The 21,599-nt window shown below is 42.9% G+C and overlaps 1 protein-coding gene and 1 pseudogene across 4 annotated transcripts in view; one reads left to right on the forward strand and one right to left on the reverse strand.

Annotated features, from left to right (window-relative positions):
- POU6F2 (POU class 6 homeobox 2) overlaps positions 1 to 21,599 on the reverse strand; it is a 479,107-nt gene that overhangs the window by 101,149 nt on the left and 356,359 nt on the right. The window lies entirely within an intron of this gene.
- LOC112661351 (40S ribosomal protein S8-like) lies at positions 6,955 to 7,575 on the forward strand (annotated as a pseudogene).

Genomic DNA, 21,599 nt, shown 5'->3' on the forward strand with positions numbered 1-21,599 from the left:
GCTAGAGAGCTTATGTTCTGTGACGTTCCAGATGTCACAGGTCTCACAGGAGCCATGTACATGGGGTGAGATCAGAAGGTGACTGCTATTGCTGGCAGATACTTGTGTTCAAAAGTGGTTTCAAAACCATGGTCACACGGCTTATCTTGGGATGGGTGTAGTTGCCTGTCTGCTTGGATTGAGGAGGAAGCTGCAGGTCTACTGTTCATTATGCAGTCATTAACCTACGCCTCTGTTTTCAGCTACATGCCCTGCCATCCCTGTCTTTCATGGTAGCTGGTATCTGGAGCCCCGCAAACCCTTGGATTCTGGGGGCTCCAAGGATGCCTTGCTTCTCACTGTGTCCCTCTCAGACCCTTGACATTCAGCTTTCTCAGCCTGGTTAACTCTTTCACCTGCTTTTCCAGAATTTGGTTGAACTTGCTTGTCCACTGCTGTCTTTTCTCCACTTCACTTTGCCTTTTTGGATTCATATGATTAAAAAATTCCTTTAATATCATTTTAGTGGGATTCCCAGATGGTGTGTAGAGATATATGTACATATTCAATCTACAGTCTATCTCACTGAAGAGGAAACCCTCCCATTTTTTTTCTTTTTGAGAACTGGAAAGATCTTTTCTATTTTTTGTTTCCTAGTACCCTTTTTATTCTTTACATTTCATCAGGTATTAACAACCATTTTCACTTTTTCAATCTTTCACTTAAAAAAAAACTCAGTTTCTTAAGATGTTTTGTCTCAACTCATCAACATTTTTCATATGTATATTGCCCTGAGCCTTGGCTAACCTGTCCTCATCTAAGAAACTGTTTACAGTACTATAGGGCAGGAGTTCTTCAACCTTCTTCATCATCAGAATCATTGGCTTCACCCCAGAGATTCTGATTTTATAGTTCTTAAGTTGGGTGAGGGGAATCTATATTATTAAAGAATCTCCAAGTGATTAAAACTTCTTTCCTTATTTTTTCTTACACAAAAATTTAACCACATGTAAAAGAAGACACAATGTTATCATGAACTCCCATGGCGCTATCACCCAGCTTCAATACTTTTCAGCTCATGGCCAATCTTCTTTTATCGATTCCCTACTCAACAACCTCCACCAATATTATTTTCTTCCTTCCCACATCTTCTGAGAAAAATCCAGACACCCTACCATTTCATTTGTATTTAAGTATGTATCTTCAAAAAATACTCCTAAAATATAACTAAACACCACTATTATACCTAAAAATATTAAAAAGAATCCCTGAACATCATCAGACATCCTATCAGCAGTCATATTTCCAACTGTCCCATAAATGTCATTCTTTTACCTTTTTACATTTGCTTGAATTGTCAGCTAAATAAAGCCCACATCATGAAATTCTTTGCTGTGTCTTTTGGTCTACATGTCCAACCCCCTAACCCTTCATCTGAATTTCTCTCTCTTTCTTTCTTATGATTTACTTGCTAAAGAAACCTCCCCATGTGATTTTGATGTGTGGCCAATCTGGGAATCATAACTTCTCTGAAGCACCCTTGGAGATTACATACAAGGACATCAGCTAGAGCAATCAGTACCCTGGAGCCCCCACTCTTGTTAAGGAAACCCCTACACGTCACCTGCAAACCTTTTAATAACATTGCATTTCTGGCTCTCATTCACCTTGATTTTAAAAATCGTTTGTTCTGAGATCCCTAAGTGGCTCAGTCAGTTAAGCATCCAATTCTTGATTTCGGCTCGGGTCATGACCTGAGGGTTGTGATATTGAGCCCTCCATTGGGCTCCACACTCAGCATGGAGTTTGCTTGAGATTCTTTCTCTCCCTCTCCCTCTGCGTCTTGCCCCACATGGTGTGCATGCTCTATAAATGAATGAATGAATGAATGAATAAATAAATAAATAAAATCTTTAAAAAAAACATTAGTTCTATTGTCGTGTTTTGTGTGTATGTGTGTCTGAGTTTTTTCCCTCTCATTATAGTATATGTGGAACACCATCTTTACCCATCACTTCTACTTTTTGAACATCATCTTTTTTGGGGGGGGGTGGGTTGGTAAATCTATCCATTCTAAATTACAGTTCTGCTGGCATGGTGGTAGTCACCTCAGCCAGCATCCAAGAATCATCCTAGTTAGGTTTTTCCAAATCATCTGGGAAAGAGAGGTGTCTCCTATGGCCTTCACCCAAGGATTCTCTTGTCTCAAATAGGATCACATTTTGAAAATTATTAGTAAAGTTGCCAAGTAGAAAGAACACAAAGTATTTCTAAGAATTACTAATTCCATCTTTTCACTAAATTAAGAAGATATCCAAATGCCTTAGCTTTTTTGCTAAAATATTTCACCAGTGAGGTGAAAACAAGTAGAGGCAGTTTGGATAAATGTTGGAGGTGGCATAGTGATCATAGCTTGGGAGAAGGGCCCCAAATGATTTATTGTCCAAACCATGACAGTTCTGAGTGTGAGATGAGTGCTATTGGCAATTACACCAGACAACAGGGATACAAAGAGACTATCCCAGTTAAAAGAGCATGTGAGGTCCCCCAGGGTGGAGCCAGACAGTCTGGACTCAAATCCCAGCTCCACCTCAAAGAAGCTGTGGGCTTTTGGTAAATTACTGGCTTCTCCAAGTCTTGGTTTCCTTCTACTATAAGTGATTGCAAGGCATAAGCAGGAAAATGTATACAGAATACCACAGTTTCCAGCATGAAAATCTCAACGGTATTTTAATTTTTTAAACTGGATCATAATTTTTCTACTGGGAGATTCTGCACTGGTGGGGTTTAGGACAGCCAAGCATGTCACATGAGAGTCTCTGGTATCCAATGGTGGGATCCTGAGGTATACCCTTGGTGGGAGATTCCCTTTCATCTTCCTTGGGTCTTTCTATCTGTTCTCTAATACTTTTATGCTTTGGAAAATACAATTTAACTCACAGATCAACCAGATCTATAAAATATTAAGAAGGCCTCCTCCTCTCTCTATTACATTCTGAATATCAAGAACCACCATGGGTGGGTTTAGATGAGGGGGAAGGAAACAGAAGACTAAATAGGAAATGGTGGTCTTTGCTTTGATGAACATTTCCTACCAGAGGAAACAGGCTGATTTGAAGCAGTCTAAGTGAAGTTCTGCATTTCCCAAAGCCCACTGAGAAGAGAGGGCAAAGAACAACGGTGTTAAAACAATTTCAAATAAATCATAATCATAGAGGTGCCTGGCTAGCTCAGTTGGAAGAGCATGCAACTCTTGATCTCGGGGTTGTGAGTTTGAGCCCCATATTGGGTATAGAGACTACTAAAAATAATAATAATAATAATAAAATAAAGTAAAGGAACTTAAAAAAAAAAGAAATCAGAGTCATAACAAGATCCAAGGTTTTTATAGTCCTTACTATGTGCCAGGCATATATATAAATATTATAAATAAAAAAGTAAATGGGTAACCTTTCTTTCATTGGTAATTGTTATCTTCATCAAATAATTTTGCAAATAAATTTAAGATAGTCAGATAATAGGCCCTTACATATTTGCACAATAAATAACTGCGGCACGAGAAATCATCACTTATAACAATTATTGACAGCCCTGGGACATACAGAGGTATGAGACTTAGTGTCTGTTCTTCAGGGCCTTATAATTCAAGTAAGAGAACAAAGTTGTCCATAGATTAAAAAAAAAAAAAAAAAAAGACTGGCATGTGCTAGGAGCCAAATGTGTGAGTCAGAGAGGAGAGTCCTCCCTGAGAGCTGGACAACCTGGGCAGGGAGTAGGAAGTACAGGGAAGCGTTCAGGGCAGTGGTGAGGGGAAGAGGCATGCCTGGCAATGGGGAGCACCCTAGCAGAGCCAGGGAGGTGGACTGCACAGGGCACCTCAGGCCTGCGGAGGGTTGAGAGAGTGGGAGAGTCAGGGGTCGGTGGGAGACTGGGTAGAGGGGAGGGCCAGAGCACCCAGGCTAAGAAGGCCAACAGAGAGCTTTTTAAGGATGAGGGTGATAGAAGAAAGTGTTCTTTTAGGCAGGTTGGCTTGACAGTGGTTTGTAGAGTGAATTGGATCGGGGAAAAAACAAAAGTAGGAAGACCGGGTCAGGGAGGATGATGCTAGCTCTGCCCCAGGCCAGACCAGGTAGGAGAACCAAGAGAGGTTCTAAGTACTCTGGATGTAAGTTCTCCGGCCCACGAATTTTCTGCCTGGAGCCTGTGGACCTGGCTCTCACCTTGCAACTCTCAAGACAGGGTTTTTCCCTTGATAAATGTTCCAAGAACCCAAATCTGTGCGGGGTCCTGGGCTTCCTTCCCACCATGTTCTCTCTCCCTCTTTCACTTTCTCCTTAGCTTGACCTATTCACTTTCCCTGAGACTGCTTTGCCTGTCTTTAATATATTATTTCTCATTTAATAGGTTTGTTAAACTGTGAATTTTCTGTGAGTTTTCAACCATATAGGCAGCGGGTATACAGAAGTTTCCTGAAACGTGTGTATGTGGCAGGAGGGAGGGTGAATAGCATAATTGTTTAGGCCCCTTTTGACTGTTAGGGATGATGTTGAGTATTGAGGGGCTCATCGTCACATTCAGTATGTTGGAACACCAATAAACTTGCTTCTGACCTAATATGTGTCTAAGAACTCCTACCTCTGTCTCCCTGAAGAGTTAGGTCTTTCAGGGCAGGGCTTTTCAAATTCTGAGCTTATTCCATGCAAGAAATACACTTGACAATTCAATCCAACACATATATACATACAAAATACACACATACGCACATGTTTATGAACAAATATATCTATCATTCTCTCTCTCTCTCTCTATATATATATATATATGTATGTATGTATGTATGTATATGCAACTAAATACATATGTCTATATGTATATAATCTAAACAGAAGCTTCAAGAAAAAAACCACATAGCTTTACTATCTATGATATGATGCCCTTGTATTTTCTATTACCTTTTATTAATTTTCTTTAAAGACTTCTGGTTATGAACCAGACACTAAACCAATATAATAACCACACAAAATGTGGTAACTCTATCCTTCCCCAATTTGGGCACGTTGTCCCACCTAAATCTTCATAAAGATCCAAAGAAAGGTCCAGAAGACAAAGTTTCTTAAGTGCCAAGGCCACCTTGTCTTCTGTGACTGCCTATCTCCCTCATTTACAGAATGTACCAGATTTATTCCTGGTGGGATGAAGAGAGGATGGGGCCTTTTAACACTGAGGATGAAAAGGTATAAGCATTTGGTTTGGGGATGACCCAATGGGATTTGGGCAACCACCACAAGGTCGAAAGGAAGACCTTGCTGCTCTCATCTGATCACCACTGCTTGGGAAGGAGGCTTCCTTTCTCTGTACCTTCCCGTCCCCCCTGTTTTACAAGGGCTCTCCCCAAGCCAGGTGTCTATAGCTCCCCAATAAAGCAGCACTGGTTGGAAAGAATCTCTACATTGCTCCTAAGTTCTAACTTCTGAGGGCTGTCAATGGAATGCCTAGACAGGGGTGTGCTGTAGGGCACCCTTTTTTTGTATTGCTAAGAGGGCAATATGTTTTGTGAACCCCGAATTACAGCCCAGTGTCAAGGCTGTTTGCTGAAGAGAATCTGGACTCTGATTTGTTTTCTTCTTAAAAATAGTATACCTCACCTACTCATCTGCTTCGCCGCCTGCCCCCCAACCCACCCTAACACACGGTTATGTATAAAGTGGTGTTTACTTAAAAATTAGAATTTCAGGGCCATACCCTCATGGGAGACAACCCGCTCATACAGCTGAGCTTTCTTCCTCTTCTGTTGTGACACTTTAGATTATTTCAAGCCGTGCCCCTGCTGTAGAGCCAGGTTGGCAAGGAGATTTTTCTAAAGGCTTTTTTCTCATTGCTTCGAGCCAAAGATGTTGTCCTCTGACCTTCTGATTCCCGTTCTGCATCTAATCAATGTCAGGTCACCACACGTAAGACTAAAATGAGGTTAAGTGGAAAAAAACAAAACAAAACAAAACAAAACAAAACAAAAAACAAAAGCAAAAACCCCAAGAAGCACAAAGCCCCCCAGCCTGCCCAGCCAAGTCCTTAAAGAGCTCACCACCCTCCAATAGTATAATTGCTTGGATAAGAGAATGTTTCTCGTTTGCCTCCCCACTCACTGTCCACCACCACCCCCAACACACACACCCCATTTGTTTGGTGCCTGATTTGTTTCTAGTTGCAGCAGGGAGGTCAGAGCGAAGCCAGGAGAATGAATGGAATCAGCCTCCTGCCGGGGCGCCTGGAGCGGGCGGGTGTTACGGATCAGCGTAAAGCCGGCTCCCTTTCCCAGGCCGGGCCGATGTAACTCACTGGAGTGGCAAATTACATCAGACCTACAGCTGTAACCCGACATTATGATTAATTTGATCAGTAATTTCTCCTGTTTTTCATTTTAATCGGTGTGACTATTCTGCTGTGGCAGGTCTTTCAGATCTAATTAAGATAAATTTCCGAGTAAAAGACTTGGCAGACTTTCCGAGGCAAATCCAGGCGTCTGGTGTGAAGACCTGCAGCCCCAGTCAATCACCTTCGGGGAGGGCTGCACCGCACCCCGCAATGGGCCATTCACACTTAAGCAAATTCGTAATCTCCAGGGCTGCTTAGTCATTCTCTCAAAAGACTGGGGAGGGGGTCCCCCCTTCTCCCCCCCAGGGAAGAGGAAAGAAAGGAAGACCCCAGACAATGTCATTTCTCCCCTTGTGCTCACACTCTGCTGATTCGCCCTGACTATGTGGATAACCTTGTAAGTGGACACTTTATAGATTCCCTAACTTGCTGTCCCCCCCCAAAAAAAGAAAAAATTAAATACTTGCCTATGTATATATCAAATAAACACAACTGTCTACACGCACAAATATGGAGCACACATGTATGTGACTATGAAGGTTCAAAGTAAGTAAGTTCAAAGTAAGTCACGTGATAGCTCTTTCGAAGCCGGCGCAGAGAGCGATGGGCATCTCTGGATACAAGTGCCATGGGACCAGGGGCAAGAGCAAGCCCTACCACAGGAAGGGGAAGTAGGAGCTGGGAAGGCCGGCTGCCAACACTAGGATTGGTTCCCACCACACACACCCAGTCTGCTTTCACAGAGGCCAGAAGGAGTCCCATGGCTTGAGGCTGGGTGTTGAGGACATCCCCTGGGACTCTGAGGATCCTAAGTGCAAAACAAGGGTTACTGATGTTGTCTACAATGCTTCCAACAACGAACCGGTCCACCCAAGACCCTGGTGAAGAACTGTATGGTGCTCACTGGCAGCACCGTGCCCCGACGGTGGTAGGAGTCCCACTATGCCCTTGGGCCCCAAGAAGGGGTCCATGCTGGCTCCCTAGGAGCAAGAGATTTTAAGTAAAAACAAAAAACAAAAACAACCAAAGACAATTCAAAAGAAATATGATGAAAGGAAAAAGACCAAAATCAGCAATCTTCTGGAGGAGTGGTTCCAGCAGGGCAAGCATCTCGCACGCATCTCTTCAAGAGCCAGTCCGGGTGGCTGAGCAGATGGCTATGTGCTAGGGGGCAAGGAGCTGGAGTTCTATCTGAGGGAAGTTCAAAGCTGCAAAGACAAATAAAACTTCCTCCCATCTTTGGCCATGTAAAAGAGGTGCTTACTGTTCAAAAAAATATATATTAAAAAATATATGTAGTCTATGTAATGCACATATAGTCTAACGCTTTAACGCAAACATGCATCCATCCGCATATTGGACTTGGGTTGGCAGGGGTTAAGAGCTTATTTCCCCAATTTGTTTTCTTTTAGGTCAATCCATGCATTCATTTATGTATCCTAAGGCTAGTGGCTGATATTTGTACAAGTTCTATTAGGTTTCTTCTGTTCTTTGAAGATGAAGATGTTAATGAGATTATTTTTTCCTAAAGCCATTTAAGCAGCAAGACCTGCCTGTGCAATCTGGTATAGACACATTGGGCAAGTGTCAAGTATTTGCCTGGGTTACTGGGTTGACACACCAACTTATAGGATATACAAAACGACATGCCAAGAACCTCGAAGCAGGGGATGTTCTTAAAGACCTTTTTTTTAAAAAAGATTTTTATTTATTTATTCATGAGGGAGAGAGAGAGAGATAGAGAGGCCGAGACACAGGCAGAGGGAGAAGCAGACTCCATGCAGGGAGCCCAATGCAGGACTTGATCCCAGGACTAGAGGATCATGCCCTGGGCTGAAGGCAGGCGTTAAACCTCTGAGCCACCCAGGGATCCCATTTTATGAAGAATCCATTGCCTCACAATGATGGCACCACTGTCAATTATCACAAAGCAAATTCTCCATTTTAAAGGGAATGGCCATTTTGGAAAGTACACGTGACTGGAGAGAAGGGGCTTTAACATGAATGATTTTGTACCCAGCTCCGACAGTGTTGATGAAGAGGGTAAAGAACTTCCACAAGCCACACTAGACAATCTTTCATCAGGTAAAAAGAACTACATTCTGACCCTGTATGACCTCTTCATTTGGAGGATGATTTTGCTACCATTTTACATGTATCTTGGCTTTTGCTCCTGAAACAGTGTATCGACATGATGGTATAAGAGAAGACTCCCTCACCCCAACTAAGGCAGACAGACAGTCCCAGATGCACTTCTGTGGCTGTACGAAAGATGGGAGGAATGCAGGAAGGGGTGATCTGCACAGTCATATAGCCAGGCGAGCTTGGGCCTAAACATTGGAGCGAGACCCACTGACTTTTCAGCTCTGATTTGTCAGTGTTCACAGACCATTTCAATCTCTTTGTACTTGAGTATCAATTGGGTAGAAATGGCTCCAACAGAACTAGTATATTTACCAAATAAAAAGAAGAATGTGTGGCTGCACTGTCACCCCTAACTTCAGAGTTTCTGCTTCATGAGCAATGATAAGACTGAAATTTTAGATCAGGAGCTCCAAGAAAAGCCAGGGAGGGGACTCTGGGAGTCTTTCTTTGCACAGAGGTAACTGTGCAATTACCTCCATCTTCATCTGCAAGTTAGAAATCATTATGTGATTTATTTTTTTAAGACTTTATTTTTGAGAGAAAGAGAGAGGGAAAGAGAGATAGAATGAGCACAAGCTGGGGGGAGAGGCAGAGGGAAAAGCAGACCCCCCCACTAAGCAGGGAGTCCCACTCCAGGCTTGATCTCAGCACCCCAGGGATCATGACCTGAGCTGAAGGCACACGCTTAACCTACTGAGCCACCCAGGTGCTCCCATTATGTGATTTAAATGAGATCTCTTTAAAATATGGAAATCCCACAATAAAAAAGAAGAAAACTAAAGATAGGCAGATTAGCACAGTAGACAAGATTTTATGTCAGATAGACCTTGGTTTGAATCTTGCTTCTTAGAAGTCCTTACTCCTAACTTCCTTACCTGTGAAGTGAGTTAGTGGGACATCCAAGGTTCACTGAGCTTTGTTACTCAAGATGAGGCAGAGGGGCAGGCACTTCAGCTTCACCTGAGCTGGTTAGAACCACAGACTCTAGGGTAAGCCCTCTACTCCAGAGCTACTGAATCCAGAGTCCACGTTTATCAAAGTCCCAGGGGAATTCTTATGCAAATAAAAGCTTGAGAAGCCCAGGTATAGATCCGATGAGACACCATCTAGCAGCAGTCTGAGCATCTAATAAACTCTCAACCAGATAGTTGTTCTTGTTTGGAGAGGGTGTTAAAAGATTATTTATTTCTCCTATTCTGAGTGTCAGAAGTGAATCACAAGGTGTGAGGTTTTTCTGCAAATATTGGCTAATAACCCAACTTGAGTCTGGGAGAGGCTCCAGTGTATAAAAAAGTACATTTATGGCTGTTTTCATTTCCTGATGGACTGTGAATCTGGGGAGGGGTAGGGTGGAAGTAACACTGGCTTAATCTTCTTAGAACTGAAGGCGTAGTTTTATTATATCATAGAAGTAAAGTTAGCACCAACCTCTGCAACCAACACACTTCTAGGGTACATAGTGTTTTGTATAAATGAGTGGTAGGGATTTGCTCTTTTAGAAATGAATAATTGGGAGCCTATTTACAAGACAATAGGTAGTCGTACCTTGAAGATGCTTAAAATGTATTCATGGTGATATTTACACTTGGAGAACTTGTAAAATACCCCATTTTTGCTTTCTGCCTTTAACAACTTTCTGCCTTGTCCAGGTTGGTTCCAAGGACCATTTGGTTTTTAGCTCCAGATTGGCCAAATTCCTTCCATGGGATGCAGAACACTGGAGGTGGTAATTACTCTAAGGAATGTTAATTTTTTAGAACCCCAGACAGCAGCGCAAGATGACTTTCCCTCTGCTTTACAACATACAAGTTTCCAAGACAACCAGACTCAAGAGAGCTTTCCTTGGTGGGGGAAAGTGAGAGGGTTTCTCTGAAATCTTCTCCTCTCTGAACCCTTCAACGTTGCTTTGTTCTCTTTAAATGCCACATTCATAACCTCACAATGCAACGACAGAGAGCTCGACTCTGGAAAGAGCGGCCAGCCTCGGGGAGGATATGGAGCCCAGCTGAGAAAAGAAGGAGCTCCCTGACTTGATTTCTCTTTTATGACAGTTCCATTTCTTCTGGTGTAGAAAACTGAATGATGGCTGATCCCAGTCAAACGACAGTTCAGATGAAATGTGTCGGGCTGGAGAGTTGCATTGATCAGAGCCTAACTGGGCTTTCAGATGAGAGTCATCAGCCTCGCCAGACAGGGCGCTCCCCCCACCACTGCGTTCACCTGTGTCCTCACAGGCACCCCCACTAAGTGGCCAAGGACTGGGAAATGCCCTGCCAGTGAACGGCCACTCTAAGGAGTACCTGAACCTTTGCCATGTGGATCCCTCTTACACATGAAAGAAGAGACTCTGCAACTGCCATTCTCAACATGGCGCCTTTCTCTGTCTTATCTCTGTACTGAAGCCAGAATGCCCAATTTAGTTCTCCACAGAGGAGGATGAAAGAGAAGGAAAACACCAGTGCCTCTGAGGCACTCTCTCTCTCTCTTTTAAATAGGAAACAAGAAAAGAGCCAGGATGGGAGCATTATTACTGAGAGAGTGCCCCGCAGACAGAGTTTTGACATCTGGTACTCTAGAGGCCTTACACCCGGCTTGCCATGCAGATTTCAGACTGACTTGATCTGTTGTTTGGATTCCAACCACTCTTCAAACACAGGGGTTGAGGAGGCAGTTATTAGGGTATTGGGGAAATGTTCTGACCACTGGAAACTCCTCAGTCAAAAGATTGCAGGGTAGGGGCGTGGTGAGGAGAGAGAATGCCCTCTCTGTCCCTGGGGTTGCCAGGGGCCATGGGGTCCAGTGGTATCCTGCTGTCACTTCTCCATGCCCTGGCACGGGGAGGCCCAACTCCAGGGGCAGTGCTGTGTGAAGAGAAGAAGTAATGGGGAGTAAAGTAGAGGAGGGGGGGAAGCCCAGCAGAAGGAGAAGCTCTCCAAGATGTCAGCTGCCATGAGAAGCAACCCAGCCAGACCTTCCCTTGATTTTTGGACCCAGTGGTTTTTCTCATTGCCAATTGTAAGAACCATCCTTGGTTTCGGCTTTCCCTGCTCTTGCTTTGGTTTTGAGTTTTTTCTTTCCTCCTTCCCCATTTGTCTCTACTTTGTTTTCTCTATTGCCCAGTCCATAGGATTCGGTCTGTGGATTTTTGATGATGTCCTAGGTAAGGAAACGTAACATTATTTTAGTTGTGTCAATGCTACAATAAGTTCAAGAAGGAAGCCTCAAAGCAGTGGTTGCTGAGGGATTTTCCATGGGATATTAATTAGTGTGATGTGGGGGGGGAGGTTCAGTTCAGGTTCGAACACAGGTTCGAGAATTTCTTGGTTAAATAATGTTGACTAGACATCTCTACTGCAGGATGTGTTTCAGCTTTCAGTGTCCTACTATTCATTGAGAAATATCTAGGAGTCGCATGCAGTGTGAGGTATCTGCCTATCTGTCTATCTATCTATCTATCTATCTATCTATCTATCTATCTATCATCTATCATCATCTATCTATCAATCTATCTATCCATCTTAACTATTCATCCATCCACCTATCCATTCACCCACCTATCTACTCCCCGCCTCTATCTATCTATCTATCTATCTATCTATCTATCTATCTATCTATCAACATCTATCTATCATCACCTACTTACCATGAAATCTGTTTTCAATGCAATTTCTTTGGCCTGGTGTTTTGTGGAAGACACTTTGGGAAATGTCGCCTTAGAAAATGTTGGCAGGGGGCAGCCCAGGTGACTCAGCGGTTTAGCACCGCCTTCAGCCCAGGGCATGATCCTGGATCCCAGGATCGAGTCCCACGTCGGGCTCCCTGCATGGAGCCTGCTTCTCCCTCTGCCTGTGTCTCTGCTTCTCTCTCTGTGTCTCTCATGAATAAATTTAAAAAAAATCTAAAAAAAAATGCTGGCAATTAAATGTGGGAATAAGAACAAATAACTCACCAATAATCCAAATGAACAATTGCAGAGGCAGTAAAATATAAATGGAGATGCTCTGAAGTCTGACAGTAATGTTGAGGAAGTTCCTTCAGTTTCCTGACAGTCTGTTGCTCTGCACCTGAACTGAAGATAATTTTTGCCTCTTCTAGGCTTTTGTGAGGAGGAAATGAGAGGCCAAAGTACTCAGAGAGTATAAAGTACATAGATACAGTCGATAAATGATAATGGTTATTCCATGAAACCCATGCATGAAATACTGTCTATAAAATGCTCTTTGTAAACTTCAGAACGCGCTGCAAATTTTGGCCACATATTCTCAGGAGTCCTTCTTGAGTACCGCGTACCCGTTGTGGGTTAATGGTGTTGTGCATACATAGTTCCTTCTTTCCACGGAACCCAAACCACCTTCTTTGTGTTATTTCATAAACAGAATGTGGAGCTGGAAAGGGCTTTAAGATCCTCTAATACAAACTTTCCATAAAATAAGTGACACGACTGAGTCCCAGAGATTAGGTGACTTGCCCAAGGTCACACAGTCAGTTGGTGGCGGAACCGAGATCCCCAAGATTCTTTCTATTTACCCACAACCTAAAACCCACAACTTTGGGAACTTAGAAGGGAAAAATTGATCTTGTGGTTCTTGGTACCCTTGATGGAGAATCTGAGGTTCTCTGGGTTGAAGTGAGAATTCTTTACGACTTCAGGAGCACACGGCCACAACTCTCTTTCTTTCTGTTCTGCACACTCTCCAAGGCTCTTGCTCAGGCTTGCCCTTGCTCCAGCCTCCCTCTGCCCATGTCCCCCTCCTCAGAAATCCTCCTCACCTTTCCTACTTGACTCTGCAAACCTTGTGTGTGACTCATGTTACTCATGAGTAGCCTCATGTTAGCTCAGCCAGGCTCTTCTGTAGTGTCCGGTGCCTAATTTTACTGTGGACATGTGTGTTTTCATATTCCCAGGACTATTGGCTTTTTGTTCAACTTCCAATGGTTTTTTTGTTTGTCTCCTGACCCCCTCAGATGATAGTATCTGTAGTCAAGAAAGGAAAAAAGGAGGGATGCCTGGATGGCTCAGCGATTTGGTGCCTGCCTTTGGCCCAGGGCATGATCCTGGAGTGCCGGGACCAAGTCCCACAGTGGGCTCCTTGAGGTGAGCCTGCTTCTCCCTCTGCCTATGTCTCTGCCTCTCTCTCTCTCTGTGTCTCTCATGAATAAATAAATAAAATCTTTAAAAAAATAAAAAAAGAGGGATCCCTGGGTGGCGCAGCGGTTTAGCGCCTGCCTTTGGCCCAGGGCGCGATCCTGGAGACCTGGGATCGAATCCCACGTCGGGCTCCCGGTGCATGGAGCCTGCTTCTCCCTCTGCCTGTGTCTCTGCCTCTCTCTCTCTCTCTCTGTGACTATCATAAAATAAAAAAATAAGAAATTTAAAAATAAATAAATAAATAAAAAAAGAAAAGAAAGGAAAAAAGGCAGGCGGATGCGGGTATTTTTTATTACCAGCTACCTATCAGGAACTGCATTTGATACTTCTCATTTACTCCCCACATCAGCCCTCCAGCCAAGGAGGAAATCGAGGCTAAGGATGGGCTGACCTCACCCAAGCACCCAGCAGAGCCAGCACTCATTCGAGTTCAAGAGTGTCTGCTTCTAAAGACCACACTCTCTCTAAGGCACCACATTGTCCTGCAAACCTTCCCTGAGGCCATCATGCACACCATAGGTGCTCCATAAATGTTTGCAGATCATGAAGTGCTTTCTCTACAACCTGGAGAAAATTCACTTGCAAGTCTATACTGGAGAAATCAATTTAAAAGCCCGTGTAAAATTTATCCCAAACCTGTGGGAAGTGAATTAAGGCTAAAATACAAGGAATAACACTTGATCTGGTGAGCCCAGGACTACCGTATTAAGTTAACATAAATACTGGCTGTATTTTGCTCATTCAGAGTGAAGTGCCCGCCAGCACATTTGGGGCATCTCAAGTTGCCACTAAAACCTGCATCTATGCACATGGAGACAAAACTGTTTCAGAAATATTCTGAACTCGACTTTGAGATTCGCTTATCAGCCATATCCGACAGATGGTGATGGGGCTGGATGTCGTGTGTGGCTCCAGGCTCATTGCTGAGCTCGCTGCAGACAAGCCATGGACCTGCCCACTGTCATGCTCAGAGCGGGTGCTGCTCTCCTGGGGAAGTTAGAGCTTGCCATGTTCAAATGCAGCAATAATCTCTCCACCCCCTTTGAGTCTGGCACCCTTCCTATCTATCGCTACTTGACATGAGCTTCCATAGTCAGTGGAGTGAACATGCTGTCTGCTTTGTTAAACCCTTTTCTACATGATTTGACTAATCTACACAGCAGTACCCAGAAATGGTAAATCTAGACAATGACAAAGAAGCGCCGCAGTATATAAGTATATTCTTGGTAAACTAATTTTCCCCCTGCCACTCTCAAAGCAATATAAACTTTGTTGTTCCTCCTGGATCTCAAATGCTTGTAATAAATTCTTTGAAATGTCAGTAATGTTGAACTGAGGGTTTTTTTTTTAAGGAGATTTTCTTCCTTTCATAAAAGGAAAAATTGTCCCTTGCAGAGAATGTGGATAGATATGTTTTGTTTATTTCATTCGGCGCTGAGTACGGTTGGGTAAAGGGACTCCCATTTCCCACCCAACTTCCTGCTGAATGAGTGAATGATGAATGAAACCCTCAATTTACTGGACAGTAGCATAAACAGAAATAAATTCATACTCTTTCATATCTGTAGTTTAATCAACATTTGTTTAACATAATTATAGCACATAACACATTTCATCAGTATGTTATATTTAAGCTCCATGATAATTCTCTGGGTTTGGATGGATTTTTCTCCTCAATAACAACGAATTTTCTTTTGGTTGCTTAGCTCAAGGGGAAGCCTAACTCATGCTGCGTGAACTCTTCCAGTTTTTGAAAGCTCCTCACAGTCTGAATTGCTCTGGGAGGATGTTGCCTACACATTGATACTTGTACCGCTGTCACCAAACTTACTTGTTTTCATAAAACCATAAATTAGTTCAGTGAAAAATGCCAGCCAAACAAATTAGAAACATTATAATTCAATCAAAATGACTGGTTTAGTAGACCCTTGTTTACAAAGTTTAGTGAGAATCTGGATTTCCACTGCACCCCCCTGCTCTGATCCACTATCCAACACACACTTGCTTTTCTACTGTGCAAAATTTGGTGCAATTTTCAAGTTCAACTAGAAAGTGGGATCCAAGGCCTGGATGGAATGTTCAGTGGACACAATGTCACTGGCTTTGGAGAATATTTGTCAAGTAAATCATATACACAGCTGGTACCCAAACTGTGAGGGTTAGGGTGAGGGAAGTGAGGCAGTCATCTCAGGCACAAAATGTAAGAGTTTGCCCCAAAACACAGTAATTAAGATGAACAACATCTAATGGGATATTAAAAAAAAAATCAGAATGAATGCCAAAAATTCATGATCAATAAAATCAGTATTACTGACTTCTCCTCTTGCCCCAGACTCCAATATGATTCAAGATTGTTACTGATCCTCTATCTAAAATTTTGATATTCGGGGACGCCTGGGTGGCTTGGCGGTTAAGTGTCTGCCTTTGGCTCAGGGAGTGATCCTGGGGTCCTGGGATGGAATCCCACATTGGGCTCCCTGCATGGAGCCTGCTTCTCCCTCTGCCTGTGTCTCTGCCTCTCTCTCTGTGTGTGTCTCTCATGAATAAATAAATAAAATCTTAAAAAAATAAGATTCTGATATTCAGTTCATCATGGATTTTGGTACCCATTTTCATTTTTAAAAATACTGTGTTAAAATATCTATCTGGACAATGCATTTTGGGGGGACACCTTGAGTTTTGCATCTGAGTGCATCCCTTGCTTCATCTGTGTCTTGGTCGACGCTAGGAGAAATTTTTTTTAAGATTATTTATTTACTTCTTTATTCACGGGAGATGGGCAGAGACACAGGCAGAGGGAGAAGCAGGTTCCATGCAGGGAGCTCGACATGGCACTCGATCCAGGGTCTCCAGGATCACACCCTGGGCTGAAGGCAGCGCTAAACCGCTGAGCCACCCGGGCTGCCCGATGCTAGGAGAATTCTACACTGTGATTTAGCCTCATGTAGGCCTAGAGAGGTCTGAGTTCTCTTAGAATCACCAAGACCACAAAGGGGTTATGCAATATGCCCATAAACGGTAACAGAATATGCCACCCCACAACGTGTCATGTGGGCATGGGGATTGTTTTAAGTTGAAGACCATGGAGAAGGAGATATAAGAAAAGCTCTCTGAGATACCACCTCACACCAGTGAGAATGGGGAAAATTAACAAGGCAGGAAACCACAAATGTTGGAGAGGACGCGGAGAAAAGGGAACCCTCTTACACTGTTGGTGGGAATGTGAACGGGTGCAGCCACTCTGGAAAACTGTGTGGAGGTTCCTCAAAGAGTTAAAAATAGACCTGCCCTACGACCCAGCAGGGATACAGATGCAATGAAACGCCGGGACACCTGCACCCCAATGTTTCTAGCAGCAATGGCCACAATAGCCAAACTGTGGAAGGAGCCTTGGTGTCCATCCAAAGATGAATGGATAAAGAAGATGTGGTTTATGTATACAATGGAATATTACTCAGCCATTAGAAGTGACAAATACCCACCATTTGCTTCGACGTGGATGGAACTGGAGGGTATTATGCTGAGTGAAGTAAGTCAGTCGGAGAAGGACAAACATTATATGGTCTCATTCATTTGGGGAATACAGATAATAGTGAAAAGGAATAGAAGGGAAGGGAGAAGAAATGGGTAGGAAATATCAGAAAGGGAGACAGAACATGGAAGACTCCTAACTCTGGGAAACGAACTAGGGGTGGTGGAAGGGGAGGTGGGAGGGGGGTGGGGTGACTGGGTGGCGGGCACTGAGGGGGGCACTTGGCGGGATGAGCACTGGGTGTTATGCTATATGTTGGCAAATTGAACTCCAATAAAAAGAAAAAAGAAGAAAGAAAAGCTCTCTGACATTCCCTTATTTGCCAAAAGCAGGACATAAATGTGTTAAAATGTCCCTCCCTTCCTTTTCTACCAAGGAGGATACCAGTTGATGACTAAGAAGAACTGGAGACCCTTTTTAGCATGAGAGGAATCTATAACAGATCTTGCCGAAATTAGCCTTTACTTCCTGTGAAATTCCCAATATAGGGCGCCTGGGTGCTTAAACTGGTTAAGCATCTGACTCTTGCTTTCTGCTCCGGGTCATGATCTCAAGGTCCTGAGATCAAGCCCCATGTCTGAGTCTGGGCTCCAGGCTTCATGCTCAGTGCAGAGCCTGCTTAAAAATCACTCTCCCTCTCCTTCTGCCCCTTCCCACCATGCTCTCTCTCCTGTCTCACACATAAATAAACAAATCTTAAAAAAAAAAGTAATTCCCCTTATTTGCCTTCCCACAATTTGCCACCCCAGAAACTCCAAGTCCTTCTCTCTTGTCTTGTCACTTCTCTACAAATGTATTGTTCTCTTTGTTAAAATGCCACATAAACCTGAGTTCTAACCACCCCCTTTGAGTTACTCATCACTGAGTGCTCCATTGTGTGCTGCCAGAGTTAATAAGCCCCCTAGTTTGTTTTCCTCCTCTTAGTCTGTCTTTTCTTACTCTAATTGATGGGCTCCAACCTGGGAACCTGGGAGGAGTAGGAAAAAAAAGACTGTATTTTTCCCCTGTACCTGCATGGGTTACCCGACACAGTTTCAGAGCTTTGTAACATGAAACTGCAAATAGAATGGAGGAAAGACGGAGCTGGAGAACGTGTTTAATTTTATCCCCTCCCTTTAGAGATGAAAAAACTTAGACTCACAAAGTTTTGACTAATTCTGTGCTAAATTAAGACTAACTTCTAGAGAGAAAGGAGGTTGGCCCAGGGCACTGAGCCTCTTTCTTTCTTTCTTTCTTTCTTTCTTTCTTTCTTTCTTTCTTTCTTTCTTAGTTTTTATTTTAATGCCAGTTAGTTAACATAGAGTGTTATATGGAGCCTTTCTATAGGAAGAAGCTGCTGGAGACCATTTGCTTTAAAAAGGATGAAAGTCACGAGAGTGTCCAACTGCTTCTCAAAGGGTTGGGCTCTTGGTTTTAAAAAGTGATAATGTACCATCCTCTCTTTGAAACTTAGTCCTGAAAGTTTGCCAGTGGGAAAACATCCCAAATGAGATCAGGAGGCTGTATCCACTGCATAGCAGAGGTGGAATTTGGACACAGTTTTATTCCTGGATGCCTGAGTGGTAACGAGACCTTTCCTTGGCAAATGCACACGGTCGAGAACAATTTTACACTATCTCTCGAGCAACTTCACCTCTGAAGAGGTGACCATGCCTCTCATTCCTCATACAAGCCCAGATAACTTTCCCTCCCCTAACTGCTTCCACTGACCTCTCTCCCTCTGTTATTTATTAAAATGTGCAATACAACAAGAAAAGGAAAAGATTATCCTGCCTCCTGCCTTGCAAGATGGCATGCAGACGGCCAAGGTTAAATGCAGCATTTGGTTTCTTAAGCTTCTCTAATGCATAGGTGTGGAAAAGCAATCTGGGACCAGAGTTTATAGCAGTGACTCTCTGAGGATAAAAACTTGACTTTAATTTGGATTCTCTGGCTAAGATAAAATCTGCTTCTGCTATCATTATCACACTTAGGTGTGTCCCCATACTCTTTCCACTCTGCCACCCAGCTGAGTGGGAAGAAATTAACCTGACCTTGAAGAATACCCAGAGAATCTTTGGGACCATCGAGTTTTCAATGGCCAACACAGAGGCCTACCAACATTTACATAGACTCGCATGCCTGAAAAGGATCTTAAAAATCATCTAGGCCACATGTTTAGCAGACGAGAAAAATGAAGTCCAAAGAGCTAATGTGACTTGTCCAAAGTTGTCAGCTAATTGGAAGAAGGTTCAGAAGAAGAACAAGACCTCAAAGCCTCCAGCTTCCTATTCCCATGGCACCATGACTCCAGCCACATCCAGTTCACCTCCAGATCACAGGAATGAACCTGAAGGCACTGGGGCTTTAACACAATGTTTAGAATTTCCTTAGAGCAAATAAAAACTCCCAAGGAATGGGCTCAAGAAAAGCCATCTCAAAGATCATGAGAAGGGGGTATTTCAACATTTTTATGTTCGTAGGGTCTTTATCCAGATCAAAATTATATATTCAAATTAAAACTGAACATTGTTTTTTTCTACCTAGGAATGAGACCCTATGTTTTCTCCCCTAAAGCTGCTTCTGTTTATGTTTCTGATCTGTTCCTACCCAACAACGTATTCTGTATTTCTAGTTTCAGACTCTGGCACAGCCAATGGGTTAGAGCAAAAGTAAGAAGTATGGGTTGATTTTTATCCTGGAACCTATGGATTAAATTCAACCCTCAGACATGTTTTGTAAATCAAAGTCCTTCTTATTTATATTGAGAAGGATAAATTCTCTCCTCATCCCTGCTGAGAGTGAATTCATCGGTGGGTAGCTCTTGAGTCTCAATGAAGATTCTAAAGACAGCCCTCCAGGGGCCAGCTTCTGTTATTCACATTGGACAACCAGCTCTCCTGTAACCCTGAGCAACCAAAATTAGTTCTCTGAAGTGATAATGCTCTAGACTCCTTTCTGTCTTGAAGCAACATTCGGGTTTTGTAAATGCAGTAAATTTCATGGGATTGAGTAAAAGGGTGAAAAACTAATATTGCAATCTTAGAGGAAAACCCAACAAGAACCATTCGGAGAATTTCAGTCTAGAGTGATACTGCCTGCCAGGGCTTTTCATCTTTTTTTTTTTTCATTTCGAGAAATGACCTCGCCCAATTAGACTCACGCTAGCTATTTTTATTTACTTTTTTTTTTTTTGAGATACAACAGCCTCTGTAATAAGAAATACTTATTATCCTTCAAAGTTGTTTGTTTTTTAAACCTTCTGAATTACTGGTTTCCCCTGAAAACCTAAGTTGCATTGTTCTTAACTACTCTTTCCCAAACAGGGTTTGAAAAATGTAAAAGGACAAAGCCTACATGAAAATAAAGAGTTGTAAAATAGAATTTAAACTGTCACATGTGAATTTAGTTGATCTTTGTTCCCTTAATAATCTTCAAACAAAACCACTTTATTCTTGTTCATTAAGATCATTACCTTTGAGAGTTAAGTATCTTTGCAGGTCCTTTTAAAGTTTTCTTTTTAAAAGGTTCAAATCTTTTGTGCTCCACAAACTCAAAAACCCTTCAGCTAGTGTAGGAAAAAAACCCAGTATTTCAAAACCATGGAATTCTCCATTTCCTTTACACATGTCTATTGTGAAGGCAAAAAATCATTTTACTCCTACGGATATATATTCATTCAAAAGTAGTTCTCTGTCTACCCGATAATATCTTTAAAAGCTCTACCAAATCATTCCTTCGGTGGTCATCCATTAGGTCCACAGAAGTTGGAGGATTGCCTTACCAATGTATTTCATAAGTTTATAAGTTAAAACCCCAAGAGCAAAAAATTAGAATATTCTCTTAAGGTTGGAAAGAAAGAAATGTGGCTCTGAGCCTTCATTTCTTGCAAAAAACAACACAAAATGAAACTTACCCAATGGGCTTTCATAGGAAACCGTTAAGACAACTTTTGGAGATTCTCCTAATAGAATTTATTTCCATGGGGCGGATTGGTCATCTCATCCATGAGTCCTGTTAGTAGCCATTGAAGTGGGTTATCCACACCTGGCTTTCCCTGGCCAATAGAGATCTATAAGATGTTGATAGTGTTCAGAAAAGACCGATGTCCACAGAGCTCGAAGTTTTGCTCTGCTGTAAGGAACACTGGACTATATGGGATAACTGAGGACTGAGCTAAGTAACCTCATCCCTCAGAGCAGGACCCGTTTTTTTATTTGGTAATTTCACCTGTTCGGCGGGGGGGGGGGGGGGGGGGGGGGGGGGGGGGGGGGGGGAAGGAGGGGCTCAGGGAGAGGAAGTGTTTAACTAGATGGTGTATAGGCCCGTCTGATTTAACAGCTCCTAAAAAGCATTAAACTCATTCTTTGGAAGAATGGAGTTGAATTCCAAATGCTAAAAACATCAGGAAGGCTCCAGTTGTGCATCTTGTAAGTTTGATTG

This window comes from Canis lupus, chromosome 18, assembly GCF_003254725.2.
Source record: "Canis lupus dingo isolate Sandy chromosome 18, ASM325472v2, whole genome shotgun sequence".
Lineage (NCBI taxonomy): Eukaryota > Metazoa > Chordata > Mammalia > Carnivora > Canidae > Canis > Canis lupus.